This window comes from Diabrotica undecimpunctata, chromosome 8 (genome assembly GCF_040954645.1).
Source record: "Diabrotica undecimpunctata isolate CICGRU chromosome 8, icDiaUnde3, whole genome shotgun sequence".
Taxonomy (NCBI): Eukaryota; Metazoa; Arthropoda; class Insecta; order Coleoptera; family Chrysomelidae; genus Diabrotica; species Diabrotica undecimpunctata.
Genome location: NC_092810.1, coordinates 41,796,711 through 41,815,624, shown reverse-complemented (window position 1 = coordinate 41,815,624; position 18,914 = coordinate 41,796,711).

Below are 18,914 nucleotides of genomic sequence, written 5' to 3'. Positions count from 1 at the left end.
CAATTTCAAAAATTGGAACAACGATAAAGATACAGAACAAAGTGGAACGTAAATATCGGTTAAGTCAAACCAATTCTAGAATATTCACATAATTATGATGAGGCTGTAAGAAGTTCTCTACGGAGAATTGTTCATTCTCCCTTTCTACTGTGAGAAAAGTGCTGAAGCCAAGTCTTCAATGGACCATAGAATTTTCTTTTTAGTTTTTAATGTTCGCAACTGATCTTTAGTAAAAATTTTTTCTACAGCATCTGCCTCTAACTTTATGTTTTCCAGCATAATTCGCAATTGTTTATTTTTTTCTTTAAGTTATCTAAATTTGTCTGCATCTTCAATTAAAACAGCTTGGGTGCCAATTAAACGTGAAAGACAACAGTAACTATTTTCTTGGTTATTACCTTCAATTTTCTTGTTTACTGGGTACTATCGCTGACGATATACTAGAATGTAATAAATTAAATCAATAAACACTTTTTCTGGCATTCTAAGTACTCACTTATTATTAAATATATTTTCGACTAGTAGTCTCATTTTTTTTTTATTTCTACCCGGTGTTTCTATTGGATAGAGGCGCGTGGTATTTTGTAGCGGCCTTGGGCGCGTGGTCTACATATGTAGACCATTTTCTTTTATTATTAATTGACATCTGATGTGATAAATTTTGAAAAGGACATTAAAAATAGATTTTTTTATACATATATTTTAACATAAAATTCATTTTAATTAATATACATATATCTGTGTGTAGTTATTTAAAAAAACGGAAAGCATGTTTTTCTACCTTTATTATTCTGGGATAAGTTTTGAACAACAACATAAAATTCTTAGTGCGCTAAAATTAAACCAAATGTAATTTTCTGACACTAATAGATACTAAGCTTACCTAATATTACAAAATTGATAAAAAAAACATTTAAAAGTCATGAAAGTGAGCACAAAATAAGTATATATTTAGTCGGTCAAAATACAGCTATATCTGCCATGTGTTGTTTGCATGTGTAATGGTTGCATTTTACACAAGCTTTTCTTGTAGATTTGTTGCAGGCTCGAGGACAAATATGACAACGTCCTACGTAATTTTCTGGTTTTGCCGGTGGAGCAGGCGGGGCCTCGATTCCAAGAAGAGCACGCACTCGTCTTCTTAGTTCTACTGGTACGTAGGTGTTAGTTGATCTCGCCTCTATCTGAGGCTTGATCAATTCCCAAGCAAATTGCTCAATAAACTCACTTCTCTTGACTTTGGTTTTAAAGGGATGATTTCCTTTATATACGCAAAGAGCGTTTATACCCGATATATTCAAAAGGTCGAAAAATATTACCATTGGTCAACGACACGTGTTTCTTGCAACATTGTAGTTTACACAAAACTGATCGACACAATCTACACCAATTTTAGTTTTGTTATATCGGGTGACGATGTCAGGTTTTTTGGAATCCCCTGTTTTTGGATTAATGGCATTATCGTGATACATTGAAGATACCAAAATAACAGACTTGTTTCTTTTGGGACAATAAGACACTAACGTCATATTCTCCTGAAAACCAAAGATAGAGGTTTTCTCTTCTCTTTTTTTATTAGGCAAGAACTCAGCGGGGATCTCACGCTTATTATTGCGCATTGTACCGAGATAAGCTAATTTTTTTAAAGTAGCAATTTTCTGGTCAATGGAATATTGGTGAACCAATTATCGCCTGTAATATTACGATGAGTTCCCTCTATTGGCTGCACCAATCATAGTACAATATCTTCAGCAGTATTGCTAACCTTATACGGGCCATCAGGTTGAGTTCCGACATATGTTTCGAGATTGAAAGTGTAAAAGGTTTTGGCATCAACCAGCGCAAACATCTTTATCCCATACTTCGCTGGTTTATTGGGTATATATTGCTTGAATGAGCAGAGTCCTCTAAAAGCCAATAATTGCTCGTCAACAGTCAGATACGCACTAGGGATGAAATTATTTTGAAAATTAGCCAAGAAAATTTCTAAAACATTTCTAATGGGTGCTAATTTGTCTAATTCCCTTCTTTCTGTTCGTGTATCGATATCATCAAATCTTAAACAACGGAGTAGAAATCTAAACCGTTTTTCGCTCATAGCGAGGTAACATGATTCGACTCCATTGCCTTTGGAATCATCCCATACTTTGCGAGCGTTTTTTCTTGAACTTCTCAGTGTTCCTATTAAAAACAAAATTCCTATCAAAGCTCTTATCTTTGTTTCATCAGTTAATCTAGCATCCCGTTCCCTACAAAATCGCTCTTTTATGTTCTAAATATATATATTCGTTGAACAAACTATTATTCGAATGATTGCGTCAGACAAAAAAAGTTTAAGACAGTCAATTGCAAGCATTGTATTGAGGGCATCACGTTTTGGTCCGGGTAAGTATATTAGAAGATTATGAGAACGCATTTTCACTTGTACATTACCACAATCCTTTCTCCACTTTGTTTTCATATCCTTACCTTTGTAAAATTTGCCATCACCAATTTTTTTATCGTCGCTTTGTGATTCATCTTCATCTGAGGTGAGTTCTAGTTCTGAGTCAGTCTCATGATCACTTCTTTCCACTATATTTTCATTTTCTTCTTCTTAATCTTCCTCATTTTCTTCTACTGGGCTCTCGTCTCCACTTGAATCCTCTTCAAACCAGCTTAACCATACAGCTGGGTCTATACTACTCTGTGTACGCCTTTTCTTAGAGTCATACATGTTTCTCTGAAACAAAGAAGGAAAATACTATAAAATTATGTATCAGAATAATGCATACATTTGTGCAAAAACACAAAATTGAATATTTGACAAATATGAATACATTTCTGAGAAGTACAATTCAAGAAAAAACAACACTTATCTAATTTATGACCAGTTTATTATATAAAAACACTACGTAGGTATTCGAAAAATAATTTCACACTGTTAGGCGCGTGGTCTACAATCGTAGACCAATCGTGTTTACACGTGTTTAAAAATTAGCACTTCACTAGCTCGCTGCAACGGATATACTGAACTTATAGATTACGGTGTTATTAATAGCTACTGAACGGCACAGCCTCATAGTATATCCCAACTCAAGACAATCGTCGTTCAAACAGATGTGGTCTACAGTCGTAGACCACGCACCTAACGTAGGGTTAAGTTGGTAAATAAACATTAGGTATAGCTTCTGGATTTAGTTTCCATTTTGTTTCCGGAAAACCCAACAATTTTTCTTTCAGCTGATAATCAGATTTAGTAAAATTCTTTAAGCATACACTTGCTGTAAAAACGTTCATTTTTTGTTTTTGCATGCATTTCTCAACAAAAATTTTGGCAAGGTTTTGTTTTCCGCGGGAATGTAAAGCACCGACACTTTGATGGATTTTTTGTTATTATTGCTATTGCAATCAACGATAACACAGTTTACCATTTTTAAAATATTGAAGGCATAATCTACTTCTAATTATATTTTAGAATTTTATGCCGAAAAGCTCATGTAGCTAATGTAGCAATATATTCACTTAGCGAACTGCATAACAAACGCAACGTAAAATAAAACATTTAACATTTTGTCGTTCGGCGATGTAGGCATAGAAGAGAGAGACAGTGTTATTCATGCGCGTGGCTTTATCTTGTTGTCCTATTATCATGGGCCATTTCTGCTTAAATGTAAAAGTACTCTGTTAGGAAACGCTTCTTAAGGCTTATCCTCGAAAATCCTAACGGTAAAATTCAGTGAGATATCTATTTCAAAAATATCTTTCTTTACGTAAACAAAATTCATTCACGAAGAATATTCTAAACGTCATCCCTTGTACTAGATTTTATATTTATACCTACTTAAAACCCCCTGTGGTGAAAAGTCTTGGGTCTATACAATAAAGCGATCGGGCGGTCTTCTATTCAGTGCGGTTATGAGGTAATTAGAATAATACGAGTATACCAGAGTAATATTATTTATTAAATAATTAATTCACAACTTAGCAAGGGTACATACAGGTAACAAATAATCGTCCTGTAAATGATTCATAACAATCAAATCGAAGACAAACTTTTATAAAATTTTTTTACAAAATAATGTATAACAAGATATTTTGAGGTCACAGTACCTATTGGTTTTTTTATGTCTTATATTTTCTTTTGGTTATTTTTGTTACTTTTTTTTACTGACAAATTGGCTTTTAACGTAGATTACAGTTTGATGATAAATATTCTGAAATGGAAAATGTTGAGATGTGGCGAATAAAAACATTAATGAAATTAAAATGAAAGGATTTACGTCTATTAGTGGTGCTCAAATGGTACGGACATGTCCAATGAATGAAAGACACTAGACTCCCGAAACAAGTACCTGTATGAACAACTACAGGAATCCAGAAGAGAGGACTACCGTAGAAAACACGGATGGAAGGAATAAAAAACTCAATGAGCTCGAAACAACTTAAAGAAGAATGAAACAAACGAATTGAATGAAAAATGGACGTCGGAAGACGTTTTATACGGATTATATCATATTATAGGTACATTATTATTATATCATATTATATATATTTATATAATATATTATATACACGATATTGAAGGAGGTTACAACATAGACAATCAACAAAATCTACATTGTCAACTACACAGTGAAGACCCAACAATAATAGAAGTGTCAAATGCCGTCCTAAAACTCAAAGAAAATAAAGCCACAGGAATCGATTAAATCTGTTGGGAAATGTATGAAAAGGTGGTGATCAACTCTTTGCAGTAATCCATAAACTAATACCTAGTACTTATATGGCAGAATAGATTGGTACCAGAAAAGTGGCTAAATGAAATAATGCGTTGCATAAAAATGGCGATCAACTGGATTGTAAGAACTATAGAGGCATTACTCTGTTAGCATCTGCGTATAAAATCTTCGGCAATGTATTGTTTGAAAGACTTAAACATTTTACATAGGATATTGTTGGTCAATCTCAATGAGGATTTACTGCTGGAAAGTCAACTACATAGCTAGCAAAGCCATAACTATAAACTAAGACTATATTTACCAAAACAATACTCTCAAATACTTGGAAATATATTTCAGAATTAAACAGGAAGATACATACACGGAACTGAAAGAAATTACAGCAGGGCTGCCACAAAGAAGTGTCTTTACCTTTTGTATACGTGTTATATTGTTGTTCTAGAAAATAATACAATTGCAACATTTACCGATGATACTGCTATCATAGCAATATGCAAAACCAGCGAGGAACCGACAGAAAAATTACACAGATGTTAATCAAATATATACTCCAGGGAAATAAGCAAAAAATAGACCATGTTCGTGACACTCAATAATCCAGGTCGCTGACAACTTTTTTAGTTATTATAGACCTTATAGGAAGAAAACCTACTTGTTTCCTGCCTTGAATTTGGAGCCGTTTTTTAATTATTAACAATTTAATGCAAAAAAGGCGATTTTTTCTATGATTATTAATGATACTAGGTATTAAAAAAATAGATTTTTGGAAGAAAATTATTTTTTCACGAATTGTTTAAACAAACTAGACCATTTATTAATTAATTAATATATAAACAAATTACATATTTGTAATGTACGTAGAAATTACATACAAATTAAAACAAAGTGATCAAAATCCATTGAGTAGATCCGGAGATAAAAAAAATTTTATTAGTTTAAAATTGTTTGTTCGGTATTTAAACGCCATGGATTTGTGGGTTCTTCCTAGTCACTATTTGAACTACATTTTTGAAAATTCGTAGAAAGTCCTCTAAAGGTACAATGTTTGTGCAAATTTTTTAACAAAAAATACAAATCCCATTCTTTAACATGGCGTCAATAAGGTTCCTTAATTATTATAATCAAATTAGCTGTGAATTCACAAAAAAACATGGCTAACTTTGGCCCAAATTAACCTAGGCCAAATTTTTTTATTTGAAAATTCGGGTGAAAATACTAGCTTTTCGAATGTAAAAAAAGATTTTTTCTAGGGACAATATTTTTAAAGTTATTCTAAATGTTTATAAACTACATAATTTCAAAAATTTGACATCAGGATTTTTGACTATAATAAATTATTCTTTTATTTTTATTTTTTTTAATACATATTGATAGTATAAGTCTTTTGTTTCATTTGTCACCCTCAGAATTACCCTATCTTTATTATTTTCTATCTCTGTTGTTATTGTAAAAAAAAGGTCTCTGAGATAAACAAATACAATAACTTTTAAACTAATTAATATATCGGTCCCAAATTTTGAGGGTTTGTTAAGTACCCCAATACCCAACTTTGGGTGGAACTCTAAAGTTTAAAGTTTAAGTTTACTGAAAGTTTTTAACAAATATCAATTGTCACTTATTTTGCAGTTTGCGAAGCAACAAATTGACTTTTCAACTTTCAAAAATCGGCATTTTGAAGCTTTGTCAATATTCTAAAAAATAAAATTTTGTAATTTTATGTCAATTATTTAGCTTTCTAATAGAGTGCAAAAAATAGAAAAAATCGCGTTTTTTGCATTTAATTGTTAATCATTAAAAAACGGCTCCGAACTTTAGGCAGGAAACAGATAGGTTTTCTTCTTATAGGTCTACAATAACTAAAAAAGTTGTCAGCTACCTGGATTATTGAGTGTCACGAGAAAATCCTTATTACCTTGGACTAATATGACTGGACAAGCAAGTGACGAAACAAACTTCATATATTATGTAAACTTTACTAACAAAAACGTTTAAAATAAATATTCCAATAACTATAAATAATCAAATTCCATATTCAAATACTGCAAAATATTTGGGTATTGTCCAATAAATATAAATAATCAAATTCCATATTCAAATACTGCAAAATATTTAGGTATTACTCTTTAATAAGCCCTAATAATATTGTTATTCAACATTATTTATGAGAGTGTATATTTCTTACCTACCTGTCGGCGAGAATCCAGAAGCTATCGACAAAGACAGCCTGTACTGACCGAGAGAGAGTAACATTTAGCAGAACTTTGAGATTTTTTAAAAAGTTTATATCAAATAGCTGCTTAGTGTTACACTTTATGTTAAAAATAAAAACAGATTCGGAAAGTAGGTCAAATTCTGTAGTGCCCTATTTAAAAAAAAAAATTTTTACGTTTATTTTAACCAAAAATATTTGAAAAAAAAAATATTGTTTAAACAATTTATTAATTTACAACCAAATAGTGCACTAGAACTTTTTAAGACCTTTCATATAAAAAAAGAATCATCTCAATATCTGCCATAGTTTTTGTGTTATTTGATATAAACTTTTACATTGGAATTTAGCTATGCCCAGAATCGCGAGGAACGGTCTTAAAGAATAATAACGATAATTTTTCGTATTAGTAATATCGATCGTATATTGCTGTTATATTAACCGATATATTATATTCTTCATCAAATTACGTATCTAACTTTAAAAAAGTTATAATTACCGATTTACTATACATAGGAAATTGAAAAATATCATTATATAGAAAAGATTTTAAAAAACTTTTTCCGATAAGTTCTTATCGTCCATAAATTTATTTTAAAATGGTTAAAAATATAATGTTTTTTCCCTATTTCGTTTTTACAATGAGTAATTACCTTTGACTACCTTTTACAGTGCATACATAACCACTGGTGTGATTACATATACTCATTTGTATTATACTTGTTTTTATTTTTTTTTTTTGATAGATAGCGTGACGTACGAGTATTCATTATTAGATTGTTAGGGTTCCATTAATCATTTCGTGTTCGAGTTGATTGCTTTTCAAAATGAATGTCACGTATATTTTATCGTGATCAATGCCTCCCTTTATATGCCCCTGTACAGTAACACATGACACATTCGAAAAATATTATTGTGTACTAATAGTCGTCTTTACTGGACGGACAATTCCACGGTCAGACGTTCGTGTTTTTCGTCGAAATACAGTTATTTATTGTTTGAATGATGTGACATTATTTTATTACTGCTGTCCAGTTTATTTAATACATCAACGCCCATCGTTTATTTCAAGTATTAAAGGACATATCGAGCTAACCTATAAGTAGACAAACAAACAAGCCAGATGGAACACAAAGACGGCCTGGCAAAGTAATAGAGAAAGAATAAAATTCATTAAAATAAAATACCTACACAGATTCCAGAGTTTTAGTGTATTAGTATCGTAGAAAATGTGTTAATTAGTCCAGTAAATGAACGTGAAATACGGCGATACCCTGTATTTAAATTTGGATTTATTTCTACTTACCCTCCACTTCCATTTTGGACTTATGCCGTTGTTTGTATTTTAATTTTTAGGGATAAAAACTACCCCTATTATTATTTAATTATACAGTGACATTAAATTTTCAACTTAAAAAACAACACTTATTAGTTTGTAAGGATGAGTGAAAGTATGTCTGTGCCTTAGTAGAAAATTATGTGTATTTTGTGTAAAACCTATTGAAATCGCTGGTTAACCCTTTCGTAACAGGAAACTGATATCAATAGTGGGGATTACAAGCATCGATTCTTACTAGCTCCGATACGGGTCGATACTTGTTCATTTTGCGTCAGTGAAGTCATAACTTCTTAGGCATACGCATTGTATTTGCACGTTTTTTACAATAAGTTTCGTAAAAAGGGTTTATCTAAAGAAGAATTATTAGAACTTGCTTTTAACAGTAAGTCAGACAAAAACTTTGATGCTGAATCAGAGAAGAGCTACGGGTGGGAAAATATTTGCAAACCGACTTGCAGTGATAGTGAGAAAAACCATGACAGTTCAGAAAGTGACACCAAACTCGTTGTTCCTGATATTCCACAACCCAAAAGACGAAAAACAAAACAAAAAGAATCGGATCCTTTCGAGTGGCAAGAAAAAAATATTGCTCCTACAATACATAATTTTTCAAACGATGCCTCTGGATGTGGTATTGAAGCATTGTCGGACGCTTCATCTGTCCTACAAGTGTTTGAAGCCTTTTTTACACAAGAGATAATGGAAAAACTCGTTGAACAAACCAATTCTGGCATGCCTGGCCCTTCTCACATGAAAAACTAGCAAAACACAGATATTGATGAGATGTATGTGTTTATTGCCGTATCTTTGCTCATGCCACAACTAAAAAATCAAAGACTGTGTGATTATTGGACCAAAGATGCTTTACTAGAAACACCAACATTTCAACAGTGTATGCCTCGAGATAGATATTTTCAGCTATTGAGAAATATCCACTTTTCGGATAACAATAACTGTAACTTAAATGACCGTCTTGTGAAAATTAGAAGCATAAGTAACTATTTTATGAATATTTTCAAGAAAAACTTCTACCATTTGAAAATATTTCCATAGGTGAAAGCCTTATGTTATTTAAAGGACGTATCTCGTTTCGCAAATATCTTCCGAAAGGCATCGTTTTGGAATTAAGTTTTTTGTTGCCGTTGATTGTGAAACCGGTTATATATTAGATTTCATAATATATACCGGAGCGGATACAGATATAACTCAGTATTCTAAGAATCTTGGTATATCTGGAAATATCGTTATGACGCCGACCGAGCCATATTGGAATAATGGCCACAAAATTTACATGGACAACTGGTACAGCAGTCCATTACTGGCTGAAGCTTTATTCGAAAAAAAGACTAATCGTTGCGAAACTGTAAAGCAGAATCAAAAAATTATGCCAAAATTTAAAAAAAATCTGGAAAAAGGTTCTATACAATACTTTTCTAGTGACAAATCTTTGGCACTCAAATGGAAAGATAAAAGAGACGTTGTAATATTGACAACCATGCACGAAGCTAATATATCTAAAACCAAAAATAGCAGAAACCAAGAAGTTGAAAAACCTGAATTTATTATCGCGTACAATATGAATATGGGTGGAGTCGACAGAACGGACATGTTTCTAAGTTCTACTGAATCCGTAAGGAAAAAGGTGAAATGGTAAAAAAAGGTCTTTTTTCATATACTTGACCTGGTTGTACTAAATTCACATGCTATTTACAAAGTCAAAACTGGGAAAAACATTCCTCTATTGGATTTCCAAAGGGATTTGGTAAAACAAATTTTACAAAAATATAAACAAAGTACTCCTCGACTATCACGAAGTAACATACCGAATGCTGGTGATCATCCATTACGGTTGGTAGAAAGACATTTTCCCATGCTGTATCCGTTACGAGAAAACATTCCACCTTTGTCAAAAAGATGTGTCGTGTGTGCCAAACGCAAAATTAGAAAAGACACAAGGTACTTGTGTCAAAAGTGTAATGTGCCTTTGTGTGTAGTAAGTTGTTTTGAACGATATCATACAATTTTAAAATTTTGAGTTCTGTATTGTTGAATTTGTTTCAAAATTAGAATTAATGTTTTTTTGTTCACATTTTTTTGGTTATTTTGCTTCTTTATGAATTTTTAATTCAAATAAAAATTAATTTTTTAGTAACTAACTTGTTTCTTTTTCTAATAACGCCAATACGAACAAAAAATAAATAAAAATGAATATATGTAATTACCACCATAATTACTGATTGTGACCGGGAAGCGGATTAATCAGCAAATGTTGACTTTGCCCGTACTGGGAAACTACTACAATTCACCTGATGCCGAATCAAAAGGGTTAAATGATTAGAATAATAACGAAAAAAAACGCAAAATTTGGATTGCGAATAACTTAGCAATTAATTGAAAAATCACGAAAATACCTGACCTAACTTAATAATGTTATCTGTTTAAAGGAAAATAACTTACCGTTTAAGTATAGTGTATTAAATTCAGGTAGGTAAAATAGTGGCTGAGCCCCTTGGTGCTCAGCCACTATCTCAGCTCAACAATACGCGTCTCCGATAAACTGGAGATGTTTACACGCCGATATATCGTTCAGATCTGTGTTTTTTTTTGGTATGAGATAGACAAAAATCATGATACTTATAATATTATGGCACAAATCCTCTGACTACTCTTTTTAGGTGGTCCGTGGGTTAGTGGGGCCAGTGCATCGCCATAAATCAACGCTATTGTATTGCGCCTTTTAAAGCGTTTTTTGTGCTTTCGAGACAGTTAACAACTAACTTAAAGACAAGTGAATTTCTTTAAACTTAACAAGTTCATTGCGCAAGGCGAGGATCCGCGTCCAGGCCGTTCATTCCTCGGTGATAACGGCGCGGATCTGCGCTTTAAACATGACTTTTGTTTATAGTATGATATTTTATTAGCACGAGAGTTGTGCGTTTATTTGCTACATTAGCATCTAAGGGTAGTATCAGGTAACGGAAGTTATGGCATAGTTGTCACTTTTGTTGTTTCCTTTTATTCTGACACGTGTTTGACTATTGCCATGATGGAGAACGCAGAGCCAGGTTGTTCTCAGCCAAAACCTAAAAAATATCCGTTAAAAACCCTAAAAAGTTAACAGAAGAAGAACTTGAATACTTTTTAACACAATCAGATAGTGAAAATGAATATATTTCATTCCATCTATAGACGATGAGGATGGGGATGAGTTGGGTAAGTTGGAAACAAGTGAGTTTAAAAAGTGTTAAATTTTGTAGGACTGTAGGATTTTGGGTCTTAACGTGGTTTACCAGGTTTAAGGATAGGTATTGTGTGAACATTATTCCAAGTATGTGGAAACACTCCTTTAAGCCATATTTTGCTATATATGTTTAGTAAATAGGCAGTTCCATTTTTAGTCAAATTTTTAAGGAAAATAATAGGAATATCATCTGCACCAGGACCAGAGTTTTTAATAGAATATATATATTTAGTTAAATTTTCTTCTAGTATTGGTGCATTATTGGTAGGTTATAGCTTTTATCATAATTAAATTCTTGTAATTCTTCTTTGATTTTAAATTGTTAAAACTCTTGAGAACAGTTTTCATTACTTGAATATGACTCGTAGGATGAAGATAATACATTGGCTATTCCAGATCTAGATGTATGAATTTTGTTATTATATTCTAAAAAACTTATTGATGAGTTTGTGTGGCGTCTCGAAATTTTCTTAATTTTGTTTCCACACTATTGCTGCTGTGGTAGAACTGTTTATTGTTGATAAAATTTTTTCCACGATTCCTTTTTTGCTTCTTTTACCACTTTTCTACAAGTAGGCCTTAACTTTTTATACTCTAGAAGATTTTCTTGTGTTTGTTGTTTTTTGGAATTATTAAATGCTCTGTGAGTCTTCTTTATAGCATCCTGACAGTGATTGCTCAACCACGGTACTCCAATACGATTATTCACTATTTTGTTTTTTTCGATAATATGATCTGCTGCGGAAAGTATGTGGGGGGAAAATTTATTTACTAAGTCGTTTGTATTTTCTTGCGTGGATGGATCCGAAAAAGAATTCAATTGATTCTCCACAAATTGTGTGAACAGTGACCAATCCTCTATTTCTGTATAATATCTAGTGTATGGTTGAATTTTTCGTTTGTTTTCAAAATTTATTACTATGGGAAAATAATCGCTTCCATACAATTGCGTACTAGCTTCCCAAGTTATGTTTTGTACTAAAGAAGAGTCTACGAGCGAGATAACTTAATATAAATAGTGTTTTCAGTAAAAGAATTAAATCTTGTTAGAAATCCATCGTTAAGTAGGATAATATTGTTGTTATTAATGACAGTTTCTATTATGTGTCCTATTTTGTTATATCTATTAAATTCCCAAAGTGGATTGTGTCCATTTAGATCTCCTATTATAATTTTGGGCCATGGAATTTAATCTATAATATAATGTATCTCTTTTATACTTTGTATATCATATTCAGTGGAAAATAAATGTTTCAGTTAATCATTTTTGGAGTTATTATGGTTACTGCTACTGCTTCAAGGTTGGTCTTTAAAGGTATTTGTCTAGATTCCAATGAGTTATTAACATAATTAGAAACCCCCCACTGACATTTTTAAAATCACGTTTGTTTTTATGATAACCTGTAAATGCATTTAAATTTGCTAATTTTTGGTCAGTGTAATTCGTTTCTTGGAGACATATTATTGTAGGTGAGTGTTTAGTAATTATTAATTTAAACATTTCTAGTTGTGTATATGTATATGTATATAACCGTTTATGTTCCACTGAAGAATTAACATTTTTGTTCTATATGTTAATTTTTATTCTCGTACTTGTTCACTGTCTAATTCAGAGGAGGAATTTGTATCCAGCAATTTGGATATTTTGCTCTTAATCTTTGTGCAACGTGTTTTCATTATTTTTTCAATAAACAAATGGTAGATGTTGTCTAATAATTTTAGTAAACCCTCAATATATTTTATAAAAGTTTGAGCAACACTCAACGGGTCGGGTCCAACATACGCATCTTTAAAAAAGTATATCGTTTCTTGGTAATTAAGAACACTTTCGTTTGTGTCGTCTTTAAAAAATACTTTGTTAGCTGCATCAATTTCTGTATATCAATAGGATTTATTGTTGAAATAGTTCTCTTCTTTTTTGAACGTGTATCGTTAGCAGGCCGCATAAAGCACTCAGGAGTTTAAGGTGGTGTAACTGTTTCGGAGAAAGCTCTTTTACTCTGTGTTTGCAGTGTAGGTTCTGTGCTAATTGGTATAGTGATCAATGATTCATTAGTTTCTGATCCAGTTTCATTAACGTTTAGTTAAAATAATTTGGTTCTGAATGGTTTTGTGCTGAGGATTGTGTTACGTCGGTTATAATGTCTGCTATAGTCACTGTGTTATTTATTATTGAACTGGAGTTATTATTTTTTTGAGGACAATTTGAGTCGATCTGGTCAATATTTTTACAAATATAATAGGAGTGTTGGTCTACAGATATAAAAATTCTATAGTTTCTAATGTCATGGCAAATTAACAAGGATTCAGGAAGTATTAGGTCTACTAAAGGTAAAATATTTATACCTATCTACGGAAACGTAGTATGTAAAATTCGGGACGAGATGTGCCAATTCTAACGAATAATAAGGGAGACATTAAGTTTAAAACCTAGTTGCTGTAGTTCTGATTCTGAGAATATTATGTGGAATTGTTGAGCATACATTGGATAATATTAGCCGTTCACTTCTTCTTCTTATGGTGCCGTGCACCTATAGTGCGTTGGCGAATTATCTTAAGGTCAGACGTCTGTCTTTTGCGGCATTCAAAAGTTCGCCTGTGTTAGTTACGCCTGTCCAGTTCTTTATATTTCGCAGCCACGACATTTGTTTGCGACCTACTCCTCTCTTGCCCTCAATCTTTCCTTGGATAATTAGTTGAGGGATTGCGTATTTTTTCCCTCTTAGGATGTGGCCCAGGTATCCAATCTTTCGTGCCTTGATCAAGCTGAGCAATTCTCTCTCAGTATTTGCTCTTCTTAGGACTTCCTCGTTTCTCACCCTATCTGTCCATGGTATGCGGAACATTCTTCGCAAGGTCCACATTTCGAAGGCTTCCAACTTGTTAATGGAAGATATTTTCAACGTCCATGTCTCCATGCCGTATAACAATATGGACCATACATAGCACTTAACCATTCTGTAACGGAAATTGAAGGAAAGATTGCGGTTACAAAGTACCGGTTTAAATTTAAGAAAAGCTTGTCTTGCTTGTTCGGTACGGCATTTTATTTCTTGTTGAGGATCCCATTGGTCATTCACCATCATTCCCAAGTATTTGAATGTTTTCACTTGCTCGATTAGAGCATTATCTACGTGCAGTTGTACTCTGAAAAATGCGCCCTTTCTTATTGTCATGCATTTTGTTTTTCCAGCATTTATCTTCAGGCCATATGTTTTTCCTGTGGTGTTTATTTAATTTAGTATCAACTGCATATCATGTTCGTTATCTGTGATTATTGCGGTGTCGTCAGCATAACGAATGTTATTTATCGGGTACCCGTTGACCTTTATACCACAATCAGTGCCTTCAAGTGCCTCTGCACAAACATTCTCCACATAGAGGTTGAACAGCATAGGAGACAAAATACATCCCTGTCGCACCCCTCGTAAAATTTCGAATTCCTCTGTGTTTGTTGATTTGTTCAGCCTCACACGTGCCTTTTGATTCCAATAGAGATTCTGGATAACTCTTATATCTTTCTCATCAATATCAGCATTGTGTAGCATTTTTATTATTTCATCGTGTTTTACGGTGTCAAAAGCTTTTTCGTAGTCGAGGAATGTGATGACTATATCTTTTCGTTGGTCCATTCACTAACGACATAGTCGTTCACTAGAAGTAATTAATCTTCTTTCTTGTATTATTTGATTGTTTACTATGATTTTTCCTTGATGAACATTGATCAGTTTGTCAACCAATTCTTCCTTAGATAAATAAATACAAATCTTGTTGTTAGCTATACGTTACGAAAACAATTTATCTTTTAAAGTAATAACTGATCCTAGTGATAGAAGGTAATCTTCTAATTTTACATTTTCTAATGAACTAAATACAATAGCTTGCTTTTTGGATGCGAAAATTAAGGGAACTGGTTACTGATGAGTACGATTTTTAAAGTGTTGGTGGTGAAATACAGCTCATTTTCTGAGCTAATTCGGAATTAATATCATCCATTTAAATAAACTTTGAGACTAGTCATTACATCTGAATGCGGTCCTGTATCAAAACAATAACAAGGCAATTAAGCCGGTGCAAAAACAAAAAAGATAAGAAATTCTTTGTTGTATTTGAAATATTTGGTGGTTCTTCTTATGTTGTCAAATATATATTTTTGTTTATTACTAATATAATTGATGTAATATAAGCTGACTTACAGAGTCTCTCTTACTCCTACTTAGGAACTTCACTAACTCACTCTTGTAATTTTTTTAACGGGTATATTTAACTTAAAATTCACCTAACTTAATAGCCGATATTTTCTCACTATACTGGTTAACTTCCAGGTTTTAACAATTTATTTGTTAACACAGGGATACTTACAAGAATATTTAAACAACTGATAACCATTTGAAAATTGAATTGAAAACCATGTGAAAATTTTCAATAATTACCATTAATTATAAAGTTAGACCACCATTACACTACAATTATTGCATACTTTTCTTCTGCACTGCAAGCAAATGAGATCGCTACATTTTATGCATTTGTATGATGTTTTTTTCTCTTTCTGAGGTGGGCAGATAGAATATGTTTTGCCTTTCTGAAGTTTGTCAGATGGAAGTTCTTCGCTGGGATTTTCTAAGTCTTTAGGAATGACTTCAAGTTTAAGTAACCTTAAATCTCTAGGAAAATTTATAATTAATAGACATCTCCTTAGATGTGGTTTTATGCGTGTGATAGCCAAACCTTGAATAAAGTGGATCCTTTTCATCGATAAATTTTGACGAAAACACAAATTTAATATGAAACTATTGACACAACTTATATTAATTAAAATATAAAATATTACTAACAGTCTTCTCCAGGTTTTTCTATTAGATGAATATAAAGCAGTTTTCATATCCAAAATGTCTACACCACTTTTTGTTTTGTTATAATAACAGACAATTTCCGGTTTATTGTTATCAGGGCCTGTCTCAATCCTATTATGCATGGACGATACAAGCACAAAGGTTATTTTTTTAGCAAATTCATAAAGAGTTGATCCCACCTGTCCAGATTTATTTACTTTGAACTCTAATGGTATAATAATTGTATTCATCTCAATAGTGCCGACATCTCTTATAGTCCAGTTACTGTGGCATTTTCCCTTTAAATTTTTTATAACTGCACCGATTTATCTGAAATTTTTACAGTGGGTAGTAAATTACTCAAAAAACATAAGTTATATAGTGTCGATGTGTGCTTCTACCCCTGGGGTGGTTGGCACCCCATCTAGGAGGTTGAACTTTTTACACTCAAAATAACCCCGGGAATTGATATAGAATCAAATTATAAACAAAAAATGTCATATAAATTTTTTTCGCTAAATTAATACTCTTTGAGTTATACGCACTTGAAAAAGTAAACTTTTCGCAAAAAAGAACATGTTTTCCAATGATTTTGAACGAATAACTCAAAAACAAAGCGTTTTATTGAAAAATCTATAATAAGCAAAAAAAAGCTTATAAAAAACAAAGAGAATGTTTTTTTATTAAGTTTTATAAGTGCAATACTAAGCGATTTATAATTGTTTGAAGATGACTTTTTGTTTTTGGGATACTATACTCGATGCATTTAACATCAAATATCGAAAAAAGGACATCTTTTTTGATAAAAACTCATACAACACTTTTTAAAGAGCTAGAAAAAACCTTTAAAAATGAGCTATGTTAAAAGCCATTTCGATTAAAATAAAGTGAAATACGAAGGAAAGAATTTGAATTACTCTAGCGTTAAAAAAAAAACTAGCAGTATAAGTAACATTATTTCGATCAGAATTGGAATTAAACGTATATCTTCTACAATTCATTTTATTTTAGTGTTATTTATAAGTTTTAAAAGTTTAGCCTGTTTAAAATGCGTATTTTTTGAAAAAATCTTTTTTTTAATTATCTAAAAATTTACATTTTTTCAAAATAAATCTAAAACTATAAGAGATACGTGAAAAATGGTTCTATACCAATATGTAGTTTTTTTAACAAAAATTTTGATTTTTTTATTTTTGTTGTAGCTCGAAAAATAATAGAGATATAGCCAATTGAAGTTTGAGATACAGCGGCTGACACACCTGTAATCAGCACTTTGGCCCTTTACTATTTAAAAAGAAAGAATTTTAACATATTTTAATCTACTTAGTCTTGGAGCTTTTGAAATTACCTTCAAAATATTCTTTTAATGGACACTGTAGCTTAAAAATTAACGGAGTTATTTTAAAAAAATTTTGGAGCATGTTATTTATATTTTGGAGCATCAACTTATTTTCTGTATATATAAATGCTTTATTCAAGTATATTCGAAAACTGGTAACAGACATACTAACACTCACACAAATATGTATATAATACATACATACATACATATATATGTTATGTATATAATATAGGCACCTATTTGCTTCAGAGAACTAACGAACACAGAGAACCGACACTCCTTTGAAGTTGCGTGGGCAAGCCGCCAATGAGTGCCAATGACAGGAGTACTTCAGATCTCGAAGACATTTTAGAAGCTGGGAGATACTGTACAATTTTGCTGTATGGCCTTGCCAAAGACACCCACATGAACAAAATGAATAAGGTCGAAGATTATTCATCATTACTTTAACAAATGCGATACGAATGGTTTATTAAAGCCACAACTAAAAATAGTGCAGTTAAATTATCATCTCTTGTACCAACTGTAAGTGCCCTGAATGAGCATATCAAAAGAGTTTATTTACAAACTCAGATATGGCTTGGAAACAAAGAGATTGATATAACGGATTGGGGATGGTTCAAGAGTGATGATATTTTACAACCAATAAAAATGACAAGTTCACCTGCACCAGAAGAACTATTGAAACTGATTTTTTGCAATTGCAAAAAGGGTTGCGGCTCAGCGTGTGGCTGTCGTACACTAGGTCTATTTTGCAATGCTACGTGTGGAACATGCTCTGGCGACAATTGTCAAAACTGTCCTGCAATAGACGAAGAGGTGGAGTTAGAACACGACGAGAATGACGCTTCAGACAATGAATAATTTGATATATTATTTTTAAGTGTTGAAAATAAGCAACCAATCAAAAAATATTTTATTGATAAGAAAGGAATTTTTGAATATAAATGTACATTAAAAACTTTTGAAGTTGAAGATTTTTTTATATATTTTGACATAGGGGTAGTTTTTAAGGGTTGAAGTGTTGCAATTAACCAAAATTATTTTATATAAGCAGAGAATTACATTGTAGATGATATAAATGCACTACAAAAGCGTTTGAATCTGTTAAACGATTTTTTACAATTATTTTTATTAAAATGGGTGGTTTTTAAGATTATTTAAGGGTTGAAAATGTACACAATATCCATTAATATAATTGACAATATTTCAATTACCTAATTTAACACG